The sequence below is a fragment of the Lepidochelys olivacea genome (assembly GCF_965140295.1).
Source record: "Lepidochelys olivacea isolate rLepOli2 genome assembly, chromosome: 19".
NCBI classification, from domain to species: Eukaryota; Metazoa; Chordata; order Testudines; family Cheloniidae; genus Lepidochelys; species Lepidochelys olivacea.
In genome coordinates, this window is record NC_140429.1 from 7,907,729 (window position 1) to 7,920,074 (window position 12,346).

Below are 12,346 nucleotides of genomic sequence, written 5' to 3' on the forward strand. Positions count from 1 at the left end.
CAGCCGCAGTAGGGACAAGGACAGCAGCAGTGAAAAGTGCAGGGAGGAGGAAGGAAGGGTCAAGTAGCACCAGCCTCCGGTAGGCTCAGCACAAGCTCCCTCAAGGCAGCTCAGTCCTGACCTGCCGCGTCCCTTGCTGGTCCCGACTGGGCCTCCCCATGCCCTGCCCCTGACCCCTGCCCTGCAACCCTATTTGCTAGGCCAACCTGAGCCCCTTGTGCAGCTCTGCTGGGGCCCCCAGTGCTGGAGCTGAAGCCCCTCCACGCTTCCAGGCCAGGGTGCACCCAGCCAGCTCTGTGCAGGGGAAGGACAGGGAGGCTGGAGGGCGTTAGCCTTGAGGATGCTAGGGTAGGACGTGCCCATTAAATCCATTTCATTTGGGGCTTTTTGTGCCAGGATTTGCATAGGAGGCGAGGCGGCTTCGTTAGCCCAGTGTCCCGCCAGGCCCCCAGGAGCTAGAGCTATTACATGATACGTCTTCTCTGAGCGCTGAACATTTCCCGGTGCCCTTTGGAAGGTGGCTGACAGTCTGGAGGGACTTTGGAGCCTCTGCTTGGTACTGTACAATTCTCCCACTGCTGCCTCTATCCCTCCCCTGACATGCTGCTTCTCCCTGCGCCGCTCACTCATCCCCTCTGCCAGGCCCCCTTTTCTCCCTTTGGCTCATTCACCTGGCAGAGGGGCTCTCTGGCCGCTGTCCCTTTCGGGTCCCGTCCCACATCACAGCTGTCACACGCTGGGATGGGAGTAGGGGCAGCTCCGGGCCCATGCATTGCTCTTTACACCTTGATCACAAGACCCGCTCTGGTGTCTCACCACTTTGTTAAGGACAGTGACAGATGCAGCCAATTTCACAGGCTATGAAACAGGTTTTTTTAGCTCCTGTCTGTCAGATCCATCCCACAGAGCAGCACGGGCTCAGGCCATAAACCGGTTTCACGGCTACGTCACAGACCCCAGCCCTGGTGTGCTTAAAGATAGGCTCAAAGCAGGACCCCAGAGTTGGCTCTCCAAACTTTGGGAAGGTTCAGATCCTAATCCAGCTTTATTGGGAGGGGGGCACAACTCCCAGCACCCTCAAATATGGGGAAAGCTGGGATCTGTATTGGAACATGGCAGCTAAGGGCTATTTTTAGATAGATAGGGTAAAATACAGGGAACTGGAGTTGGGGGCAGCTGCCTCTAGCCCTGGTGCTGATTTAAAGCCAGCCCAGCTAGGTCGTGACAGTGGCAGGTATTTGGGGGGCAGCGTGGAATCTATCTACATTGTTCATAGGGGCCCCCCCATTGCCACAGTGCTGAGCAACTCACAAACTGATAAATCTGTCACATGGCCCCTGGGAGGTAAGGAACTATCCAGATCCCCATTCTACAGAGAGGAAACCCAGGCCCAGAGAAGTTTAACTGACTTGCCACACAGGGAGTCAGCGGCAGAGCCAGGAACTGTGCTCACATTTCCCGATCCCCAGTCTGGTGCCTTAACAAGACCAGCCAACCACCCAGAGAGGTAGACCGTTCCACTCTCTGCAATAGGACTGGAAGAGGGTGGCCTGCATTCCTTACCTACAGCGTCCTCTGCCAGACCCCCGGACACACAGCTCCCCGGACACAATGACCCAGGCAGCATGTTCCAGGAAGGCCCCTGGGACTGCCTGGAAATAGCTGGTCCAACAAGCCAGGAGGAGAGAAAACTCTTTCAATTGCCATTGGACATTAGTGGGGAGAAGGGCCCCATGACCTACATGCCCAGGCCCTGATTGGTGCAGGAAATGATGCTTTCCCAGAAAAAATTGCACCACAGACTGAATTATTTACTCTGGCTATAACCAAGCATTCCAGCATGGTGTCCCAGGGAGGGGTCCTTAGCCACCAAAACAAACACCGCCCAGGACAAGCGCCAGGGACTCCGGAGGCATCTGGACTTTAGCCCTGGCGTTAGGATGACCAAATGTCCCATTGTTATTCCCCACACCCGGTCCTGATTTTTCACACTTGCTCTCTGGTCACCCTACCTTGGGTAGACACGATGGATCCTCCGTACAGTCTACCCAGCATCTTTCTGCTCCCAGCCTGAGCCGGGAGGGTCTGGGACAGCAATCGGCATCAACACCGCTTCCCCCCTTCACACTTTCTACTTCCCTTCTACGGCAAAGCAAACTCCCTGTCCCTCAACGCCCGGTACTATAGACCCCATGACTCGCGCCGTTTAAATGATGGAAAACAACAGGCAGCGGGACAGACATTTTTCCTTTGACGTTTCGTGCGGACATCCTGGAGTGCATCAGAAAAGGGTAGTAGCCCTTTAAATAGTTTGTGAGCCCTCTAATGGCGCGGTCTGTGTTCTACGTCTTAGAAGCTGTCAGAAACCCGCCAGAGCACGGGGTGGGTGTGTGGTGGTGGGGGGCTAGACTTTGACTGTGTTCTATATTTTGGAAGCCTCCAGAAACCAGTCAGAGCCACTCGGTGTGCGCATGGCTAGACATGGCGTGTTTGTGAATAGCTAGTAAACCCGGTTCTTTGGGACCCAACTGCGTTCCTGGGGTTTCTTCACATTATTCTTGTTGTGTAAGAGAAAAGGTTACAACCCATCCCCCTGCAGACTCCAGGGCAGGGATAGGATGGACAGCACAAGCGTCTAATACTAACTCCAGAGGTGAGGGTGTGAGATACCATGTGTAGCCAGGAGGAAGTCTGAGGGCATGTAATTTATGGCAGGGGGCCACAGCAGGTGTAGTATAAAGTAGGAGGGGATCCCCTTCAGGTGCATTCTTATCCCCTCTGTTGGGTACTTCTTTTGTCACCCTCCGCGCCCCCAGCCCCACGGGGAAGTTACTCCAGCAACGTGTCTAAATAGTGGTCTGGGGTTAAGCCTTCAGGGTTCATTCAGCCCTGGGGTCTCTTTGCTGAGGCTGCTAAAATGGGGCCATTTAGTGCCACCGGTGGGGCTGGTTTTTGCAGTGCAGACACGCCTGCCCCCACAGAGAACCAGACTGAGATCTTAATTCACACCGGCCCCCCCACCCCTACCAAAGGGGGATGAGGGTCAGTCACGAATGTGCTCGGCCACCTTGAACCCACAGGCCTAGACGTGCAAAGTTCCACTTGACTTAAGAGGGAAGGAGCTAGGACAATGGTTGGGCCCATTTTCACTGGATCATGCAGCATCCACGTAGGAAGCCATCCAGCTCCCACTGAAGTCAATGGAAGTCGCCTTGACTATGGTGGAAGACAGAGCAGAACCAACAGGAAGGAAGCGGGGGAGGCTGATGTCGGAACCAGCACTAAAAGTAAAGAGGGTGAGACAAGAAAAACGAAAAATCTTACCGAGAAAGGGCTAACAAATTGGCAAATGTTAGGAAATGTTAAAAAAAAAAAAAAAAAAAAAGAGGGAAAAGGTAACAAATTATTAATGAAAAAAGAAAACATTAGCTACATAGGGAAGAAAATATTAATTACACAGGAAAGAGTTAAAAGCAAAACTCAAGCTACACTGTGATTAAGAAAGGGCAAGAAAGGAAAATGATCCCTTTCCAATCTGGGTCTATATAACCATGGGTCTGGGGCTACAATCCATCGGGCAGTTGGGAGGCAAGGGGGCAGGAATGACCTCCTAGAAATCACCAAACAAAAGGAGCAAGGAAGGCAGGTTGGTCTTTGATTTTTAAATTGGACACAGGGTGGAAGAATGAAACATCTCAGGCCAGATCCTGATGGAGGTTACACTGGTGTAAATCAAGAGTAACTGCCTTGAAGTGACTGACTGGAAGCTCTCTGAGGCAGGGACCTGTGTTTATGGCACCTCGCATGCTGCCAAGGTGCCATATAGGTAATACTTCGGATTAACGTTATTACTTATAACAATGATTCCGTTGCCAAGCGACTTCTTTAACTTTTACTTTCAAGTATCAGAGTCAGACTCTGCTGGTCAACCAGTTCAGCAGCCAGGATGCAGGCGTGTCGGCTGGATCACACCATCAATTGCTCGGGAGCAGCCAGCCGTGCTGCTTTCCCAAGCCAACTCGCTGCCTGACCTAGCTGCCGCCTGGTTTTTTTTTGCCCCAGAACCCTTTGCTCATTAACGGGGCTGGCTGGGAATTTTCCGATGAAAGGTTTTTTTCCCCAATCAGAAAACGCTGATTCGTCGACTCCAGAACCGTTCGCAGAAAAGGGCCGGTTCTAACGAATCTCCCAATTCCAAAAAAAAAAGAAGAAAAAGTGGGCGTTTTCTAAATGAAAAGTTTCTTGGGGTTTTTTTTTCAGTGCAAAGCAACTTTGTTTTGAACTTTTAGTTAATTTATACTAAAAAAAAAAAGTATTTTTTTAAAAAAGGTTGAAATTGAAACAAAAGTTTTGCTCAGTCGGATGCCATTTTTCATCCGTTCGTGAAAACGTTGAGGTTTTTGACTTTTTATCCCTATTCGGGACAGGAAAATGTTTCAAAATCTTGCAAGCTCTCATGGGTCAGGAAAGCCTTTTCCCGCCCAGCTCTACTCATTATTCACTTCCCCTGGCCTGCGCACGACCCATCCCTCCGGGGCTGCCAACAGAGCTGTCTGGTTTCTTGTACAGTCACAGCTGCCTCACCTCTGCTTGTGCGCTGGCCTGACACTTCCTGCAACCAGCCTCCTCGCCGGAGCCTGGAAGCGGAGGAAAGCCACCACAGGCAAATGGATGAATGAAAGACACACAAATACATGTGGGAGGTGCAGGGTCTTCAGCAAAGACTGCACCGACCCTCCGCCCTGCAGTTCCCGGATGTGCCCAAATGGGGTCTGGCCACGACCGGAACCCCTAAGTCGGGGTGGCCAACCTGAGCCTGAGAAGGAGCCAGAATTTATCAGTGTACATTGCCAAAGAGCCACAGTATTGGCTGGATCACACCATCGATTGCTAGGGAGCAGCCAGCCGGGCTGCTTTCCCAAGCCAAACCGCTGCCTGGCCTCGCTGCCGCCTGGTCAGCAGCCCCCCATTACCCCCCATTCCCAGTGCCTCCTGCCCACTGGCAGCCCTGCCGATCAGCGCCTCCCCCTCCCTCCCCGCACCTCCCGATCAGCTGGTTCGTGGCATGCAGGAGGCTTGGGGTGGGGGGGGAGCGAGGGCACGGCAGGCTCAGGGGAGGGGGCAGGAAGGGGTGGGGTGGGGGCAGGGCCTGGGGCAGAGCCAGGGGTTGAGCGGTGAGCCCCCCCCGGCACATTGGGAAGTTGGCACGTGTAGCTCCAGCCCCGGAGTCGGTGCCTCTACAAGGAGCCGCAGATTAACCTCTGAAGAGCCGCCCCTGCCCTAAGCAATCCAGCAAACCCGGGTTCTACTCCCCGCTCTGCTACGGTGGGACGTTGGGCAAGCTGCTTTGCCTCTCTGCACCAGCTCCCCGGGGGGCATGGCTCAGCAGTCACGTCACGCTCCCTGTCAGCACCCGGCCCGAGCAAGCTAATGATCCAACCAGCGGATCAAATTCGGTGAGGAACCTTGGTCAGGTGCCACCTGAGGCACGTTGCACAGACCCAAAGCAGCCGCAGAGGTCTGAGCTTCTGGGGTGAAAGCTCCCCTCTGGTCCTGATTCAGGACAGCGCTCAGCGTTCTCAGGTGCGTGCTTTCCCCTGTCGAAGATCCAGCGCTAGTCATTCATCCTACCGGAAGTGCGAGGAGACTTTCCAGGCCAAAGACTTAGGGGACCGGGTTGTGCCTAACCCGAGGGGACGGGAGGAAGCTGCCGAGAGGGTCTCGCAGGGCATCTGCCGCTGGATCAGACTTGGCCAGTGTTAACAAATGGAGACGGGGGCATATACCGCACCTGCCTCTGACAGGTACCTGCGCTTCCTACCCAATGCACGCGTAGCTTGGCAAGCCAATAAGGTACCCTCGAACCGAGCTGACTGTACGCAATGGCAGCTCTGCCTTGGGACGCAGGGGAGCCACCGGCTGCACACGGATTTCACAGGGGGAGCAGGGCTCCGTTGGCCGGCCCGTGAGGGTTGCTTTGCACTTTGCTGATGGTGCAAAACAGCCTTAGAAGGCCGGGGGAGGATTCTCCCGCCATACAGAAACCTTCCAGGGCGTGCGGCTGGAGGAAAGACAGGTGTCGATCGGTGTCCCTGCCTCTGATGATCCCCAGCTCCTAGAACGACCCCTTGCGGGCAAAGGCAGCCAAGTGTTGAACAGAGAAGTCCTGAGGCAGCTCTGCTTTATGCCAAGGACCAGCCTGGCACCCAGATGGTGCTAGGATTGACCTAGGGCTACCTTTGCGCCCTCTCTGCTCCCTGCATCAAGTGCAGCCTGCCCAGGCCAGAGAATCTGGGCTCGGCTCTGTTGTGGATAATGCGGCCCACCAAGAAACAGGCCCCCAGGGCAGGTAAACATGCCCCCCACTTCCGCTGCAGAAAGCAGAATAAATGTCCTTAGTGTGCAGAGCTGGGGAGGAGGGAGCTGGTCAGGGGAATTGCGTTTGTCATTTCCCCATCACCCCTGGCAAAGAGCCACCTCCACCCAAACCCAGCCTAGCAGCACATTCCCTGGCCTCTGAGCACCTGCCCTGTGTCTGCTCCCTGCCCTGTCTATGTTTGGTATGGAGACGATCCCCTCAGGGGAGCCAATCCTAGTCCGCCCCGTCTCCCTGGGTGGAGTCAGGAGGGTGCGGGGAGCATTTAACCACAGGGCTGTGGAAAGACTAGAAGGGATCTTAACCCTTCCACAGCCACACTATGCTGTGAACAAGTCCCATGCACCAAACCACCTCCTCCTCTTTCTCCAAATCCTCCCTTTCAGCACTGTGGCTGTCTTGGAGCCCCTCAGAAAGGACCTCGGCGAGTTCCTTCACCACCTCCAGCTCATACCAATCCCCGTGTCTCCTGGCTGCCTTCGGCCTAGGTCAAAAGGGCACCCCTCCCCCAGTGTTGCCAACTCTCACGGTATTTGGGGTTTGTTTTCAAGCCCCAGCTCCTGGAGGCATGTGATTGGATGGGACTCTCATCTTTCAGTTCAAACCAAAAAGCTTCTAGGCTTTATAGTTGCAAAGAAAAGCTTGAGAACAGGGCCCTACCTGTTCAGAAAATAAAAGGAACCCATCGTATGTTATTTGTGAGTCATGATTTTTGATTTCTTGGGATCTGCAAAACTGAGCCCTTGACTTATGGGGATAATCAGATCAGGATCTGAATCCAAATTAAGTGGCTGTCACCTGGCTTCATAATGGCTCAGGACCCCCAGCTCCTCTGAACTATGGGGGGAATTTTGCCTCCAGATCGGAGCATGGGCCTATGGTTAGGCCTATTCCTCCTCTGCTTGTTCTCTTGGGAACATAGGTACAACCAGACCAGATCAGACCGGGGAACCATCAAGTTCAATCTCTGAAGGAGCATCAGCTGCTTCAGACTCAGGTGTGAAACCCCTTCAATAGGCATTTATGCAACAGCAGACCCAAGAGAGAAGTTACTTTCTAATCCCATGCATTTAGTGGTTGGTTTATTTCCTGAGGCAGGGACGTTTCTATCCCTTTATACATTAGATCTGATGCAGTTGCAGATACATTAACCTCAGGGGCTGGTTCTTTGCACTGTGGGGGCTCAATATTAATAAATGAAGCTAAGAGCATTATCACGAGCTGACGAGTCTATGTGGCACGGGAATCGCAGGAGTAACAACAAGTGCAAATAAAATGAGTACCCTAACACAAAGGATATTTGATCTTTCTGCAGCACCTTCCACCCAGTGCTCACAAAGTGCTGTGCAAACACTAACTGGTTATTCCCTCACTGCTCTCCAGTCTCATTATCACTGCTTTATAGATGGGAAAACCGAGGCACAAGTTGATTATGGCACTTGTCCAAGGACTCCAATCAAGATCAGTGCTAGAGCCAGGACTGGAACTAAGGAAAGAAAGAAATGAGCCGTGGAGGTTAAGTGATTTGCCAAAGGTCAGTACCAGAGCCAGGAAAAGAACCCAGGAGTCCTGGCTCCCACTCACTAGTTCTAATCACACAGACAGCTGCTTTGCTTTACCCAAGAAGTAGTGAATGAAGAAATCTGTAATACTTGCTCATAAACATCAAGGAATTAACAGGACACTGCCGGTATCAACTCCAGCACTCACAGGCAGGACTAAAGCTCCTTATTAACCCTCTCCCCCATCAAACACAACAACATTATATTGAAACAAGATAACAACTTAGTACCGAGATAAAGGTACAACACTTCCTATTGGTGGAGGTGCTGTCTACACTGATCATTAAAGACCTTAGTGCTTTGGGATCCTTTGGGATGAAAGTGATAGAACTGGGAGCAGCTGCTGCTGTTCACATGTGTAAGTTTGTAGATGCAGAGATCTCGGGTTTTGTGCTCGCCGTCAACTGTTCCAGCAACCTGGGTGTCATTAATGAATGGCGCAATTCAAGCCCGGTGAAGGTCGCAAGAGGCAGTTCAACTTCTTACACTTGTTTACGGTCTAATTATTAAACATACAAAACGAGGTTTCCAACTGGGTGTTAATTTCATCCATTGGGCAGCTTGGGCCTCTCAAGTCATTCAGCCAGCTCCTCAAAGGTGCTTTCCCTATTGAAGCACTGGGAGCTAGGAGGCCTTGAGCTAAGTTTGCTTCCAGGGCAATGAGAGGGATGCAGAATTCTAACCTCGACCTTTTGCAGGAATGATACAACATAGTCGATACCTCTCCAGCCTATTGCACCATCCATCAGAAGATCTCAGAGCAACGTTGAGGAGTTAAAAGAAAAGGAGGACTTGTGGCACCTTAGAGACTAACCAATTTATTTGAGCATGAGCTTTCGTGAGCATCTGATGAAGTGAGCTGTAGCTCACGAAAGCTCACGCTCAAATAAATTGGTTAGTCGCTAAGGTGCCACAAGTCCTCCTTTTCTTTTTGCGAGGGGAAATAGTTTTACTTTGTGTAATGACTCAACCACTCCCAGTCTCTATTCAAGCCTAAATTAATTGTATCCAATCTGCAAATTAATTCCAATTCAGTTAAGTATCATAACCCCCCGTGTATTGGCTCATCCTCTTTCCACGGCCAGTGCCACTGAGGGGCTGAGCAGTTAAATGGCTTGCCCAAGGTCACACAGGAAATCGGTAGCTGAGCCGAGACCAGAGTTGGAAACTGCTGACTTGTGCTTTAACGGCTAACGCATGCTTCCTCTGTTAACACAGTGCAGGAACCACAAGAGCGGAGGAGGTGGGGTCAGCAGAGGGAAAAGAAAGTTCAGAATGATAAAGCAATTTACTTTTAACAGCACGTTCTGGTCCCTGGACATTAGGATTGGACACTAGAATGCCGGACTTCTCTTCCTGATCCCTTTTGCATGCTGTGCCTCGGTTTCCCCATCTGTAAAGTAGGGGTGCTATCTACCTAACCACGCAGGACAGTGCTGCGAGGGTTAACTGCTCGGGGTTTGTAAAGTGCTCTGTACAGAGGATTGGTCTACTGCTCCTGACTCTGGAGCCAGGACTGGATGCTCCTTGGGACAGGGACCGTCTCTGTGTGTCTCTGTAGCACCCAGCACAACGAGGCCCTGCTCTTGGCTGGAGTTTGTAAATGCTACTGCGGTACAAAGCACCTTGAGTCGGGCTTGCAAAATCAGTGGCTGCTTCCGAAAAGGTTGGCCATGTTGTATGGGCATCCAACCATGGGGAGGAGCAAGACTTAGTCTCTCCTGGCATATTCTTGAGTTAGGGCAAGAGCGAGATGTTGCCTATGCCCATGGCTAATGCCAGGGAGAGCTCTTGGCCTATGTCCATGGTTAGAGGTGAGGATGAGCACACAAGCATACACCTACGGCATGGGTGTAGTTGGGGAGGGGCATGGGGGGTGGGTGTTGCTCCCCCCAAAGTGCAAGCCTTGGGCAGGTGCAGAATTTGCCTCCCACATGCAATCCTGTTGGCCTGGCTGGAGCTGCCCCCCCAGATGTAGAAGTCAAGCTACACCTATGACCTACAGCTTAGGCCACAGGGAATCCCACCCTCACCCACCCTACTGCTGGGACAAGAGTCTTCATAGCACTCTGCAAGCTGGCCAGATCTCAGCAAGCTTCCATTCCTACTCATCACGCAACCAGCCCCAGAGTGTTGCCTTCCCCTCCACTCGACCCTCTGCCTCTCCAGGGCTCCAGCACATTATTAGAGGGTATTTTAGATCCCACAGGGAGATTTGAGCCTTCAGGAGCTTGACTTTGACCTACTAGGTGAATGCATCTTTGACACACAAAGCCCAGGCTGGTCTTTGTCCCCCCCCGCCACCAGCGCTACACTAACAAATCTTCAGCAAATCAGAAGCTGGGATCTTTGGACTCCGGTGGCCTGAGCTGAGCAGAGTTTGATTATCATGGCTCGGCGTGGCAAAGCTTCCACCTCCTGACACGGGGTTAAGACAGCAGCAGGAGCTTCCACACAAATACCTGGCTGGTTGATCAACAAATCGCTGCACGAGCTCACCAGAGATAAACCATGCGGTTCACTGCACACATGGCCATCTGGGACAGGTGGAAGGACAAAGGGCAGCGTCCCCGTGTCAAGGGAGGGTAGCGTGATAAGGTAGGCTCTGAAGCGGGTTCCCAGCAACTCTCTGCTGGCCCTCCCGCAGCCCCCTTTGTCCAAACCGTAAGCCATTCAGAACTATCTAAACATAAGCAAATTCTCTATTGACAGGGGCCAGCGTTGCGTCTTCTCGTTCCCAGAGCCAGCACCACTTGGGAATGGCTCGGGGGCGGAAGGAGCTTATGCCTCTGGACATCAGGCCAGGGGGCTTCCAACTGAAGCCCAGGTACCCCAGGAAGGGTGCATTAGAAATGCTTCCTGGGAGCTCTTTGGGCACAGACTGTCTCTCGCTGTGCGGCGCCTGGCACAAATGGGGCCCAGTCACAGGCCAGTCCTGCAGGCGTGACTGCATCCAAACAACCACCATGCTTGGATAGTCCAGCGTCAAGCATCCCAGCCCTTCAGCCTAGGCAAGAGACCCTGCAGGGCTGTCAGCTGCCAGCACTATGGGGCTGATGCTGGGACAGGAGCTGGAAAGAGGGGGTCCGTGCTCCAAGCCTGCAGGCTGGGAGGGGGGGGGTCCTATCAGGAGGAGAAAGGAGCACATAGCCGGGTGGAGAGACAACGTTCCCAGATACAAAACGCAGCAGCGAAAAGGAAGGCACTAGGAATCCTGTCCCAACTATAGGGTGAGCAGATAGCAAGTGTGAAAAATCAGGACACCTTCTTTTTCGGGGTGTAGGATATAGTTGCATATAGAAGACAAAGCCCCTAATATTGGGACATCTGGTCACCCCAGATGGCGACTGCCATGCCCAGAACTAGCCCATCCCAACCTGTGTCCCGCACCACCCCAGTCTGTCCTGGGGTCCTTTTTCTACATTCAGACAGTCCGTACTCACAAACACACACAGGCTCCAGACCATAGACCATAGAATATCAGGGTTGGAAGGGACCTCAGGAGGTCATCTAGTCCAACCCCCTGCTCAAAGCAGGACCAATGCCCAATTTTTGCCCAAATGGCCCCCTCAAGGCTTGAACTCACAACCCTGGGTTTAGCAGGCCAATGCTCAAACCACTGAGCTACCCCTCCTCCACCACAAGTGCACCCACCCATTCACATTTGCACACGCACACACACACACACACGATCCTTCCAGACAAAAGGCTCCGAAGAGCCTTTTTACCTCAAGCCCTTACCCTCTGATGGCGGGGGGGGGCCTGCGTGACATGAGTTTGGTGCGTCTCAGCCGGGTTCTCAGAGGCCAACCCCACCTCCCAAATTGCACCATCCCAGTTAGCATTCATGGCTCCCCTTGTTGCATAACTCAGCAGAGAGGCCTAAGGCCATGGAGCTCAGCCCTAGAGGAGTCTCTGCAGAGCAGGGATGACGCACAAGAGGGGCAGTGTGAAGGAGTCTGCAATGCCACGGCTTGTGCCATCCCCGCTCTAGGGATGAAATGGAGACTTCAACCAGTCTGGCCCAGTCAGTATTAATGTTACGTCATTTCTACTGCTGTAGCGCCCAGAGCCCTAGACCAGAACAGGGACCCATTATACTCGACTCTGTACATGCACAAGGGAAGATGCAGCCCCTGCCCCGCAGAGATTACAGTCTAAGGCCCTGATCCTGCAATGTGATGGGCCCGCTTGGATCCCCCATGGACCAGGGTCCGCTGGCAGGCATCACAGCGCAGACACGGGTTCTAAGGCACAACTGCCACCAGAGCCTTTCACAAGCACAGGAATTCTACCATCACCCTCCTTTGACATCCAACAAGCTAGGGATTTTCCCCCAGCCTATTTCAGAGAGGCCCCTAGACACACGTGCACCCTCGCTGGTCAGTCAGTCCATCCATCTCTTGGA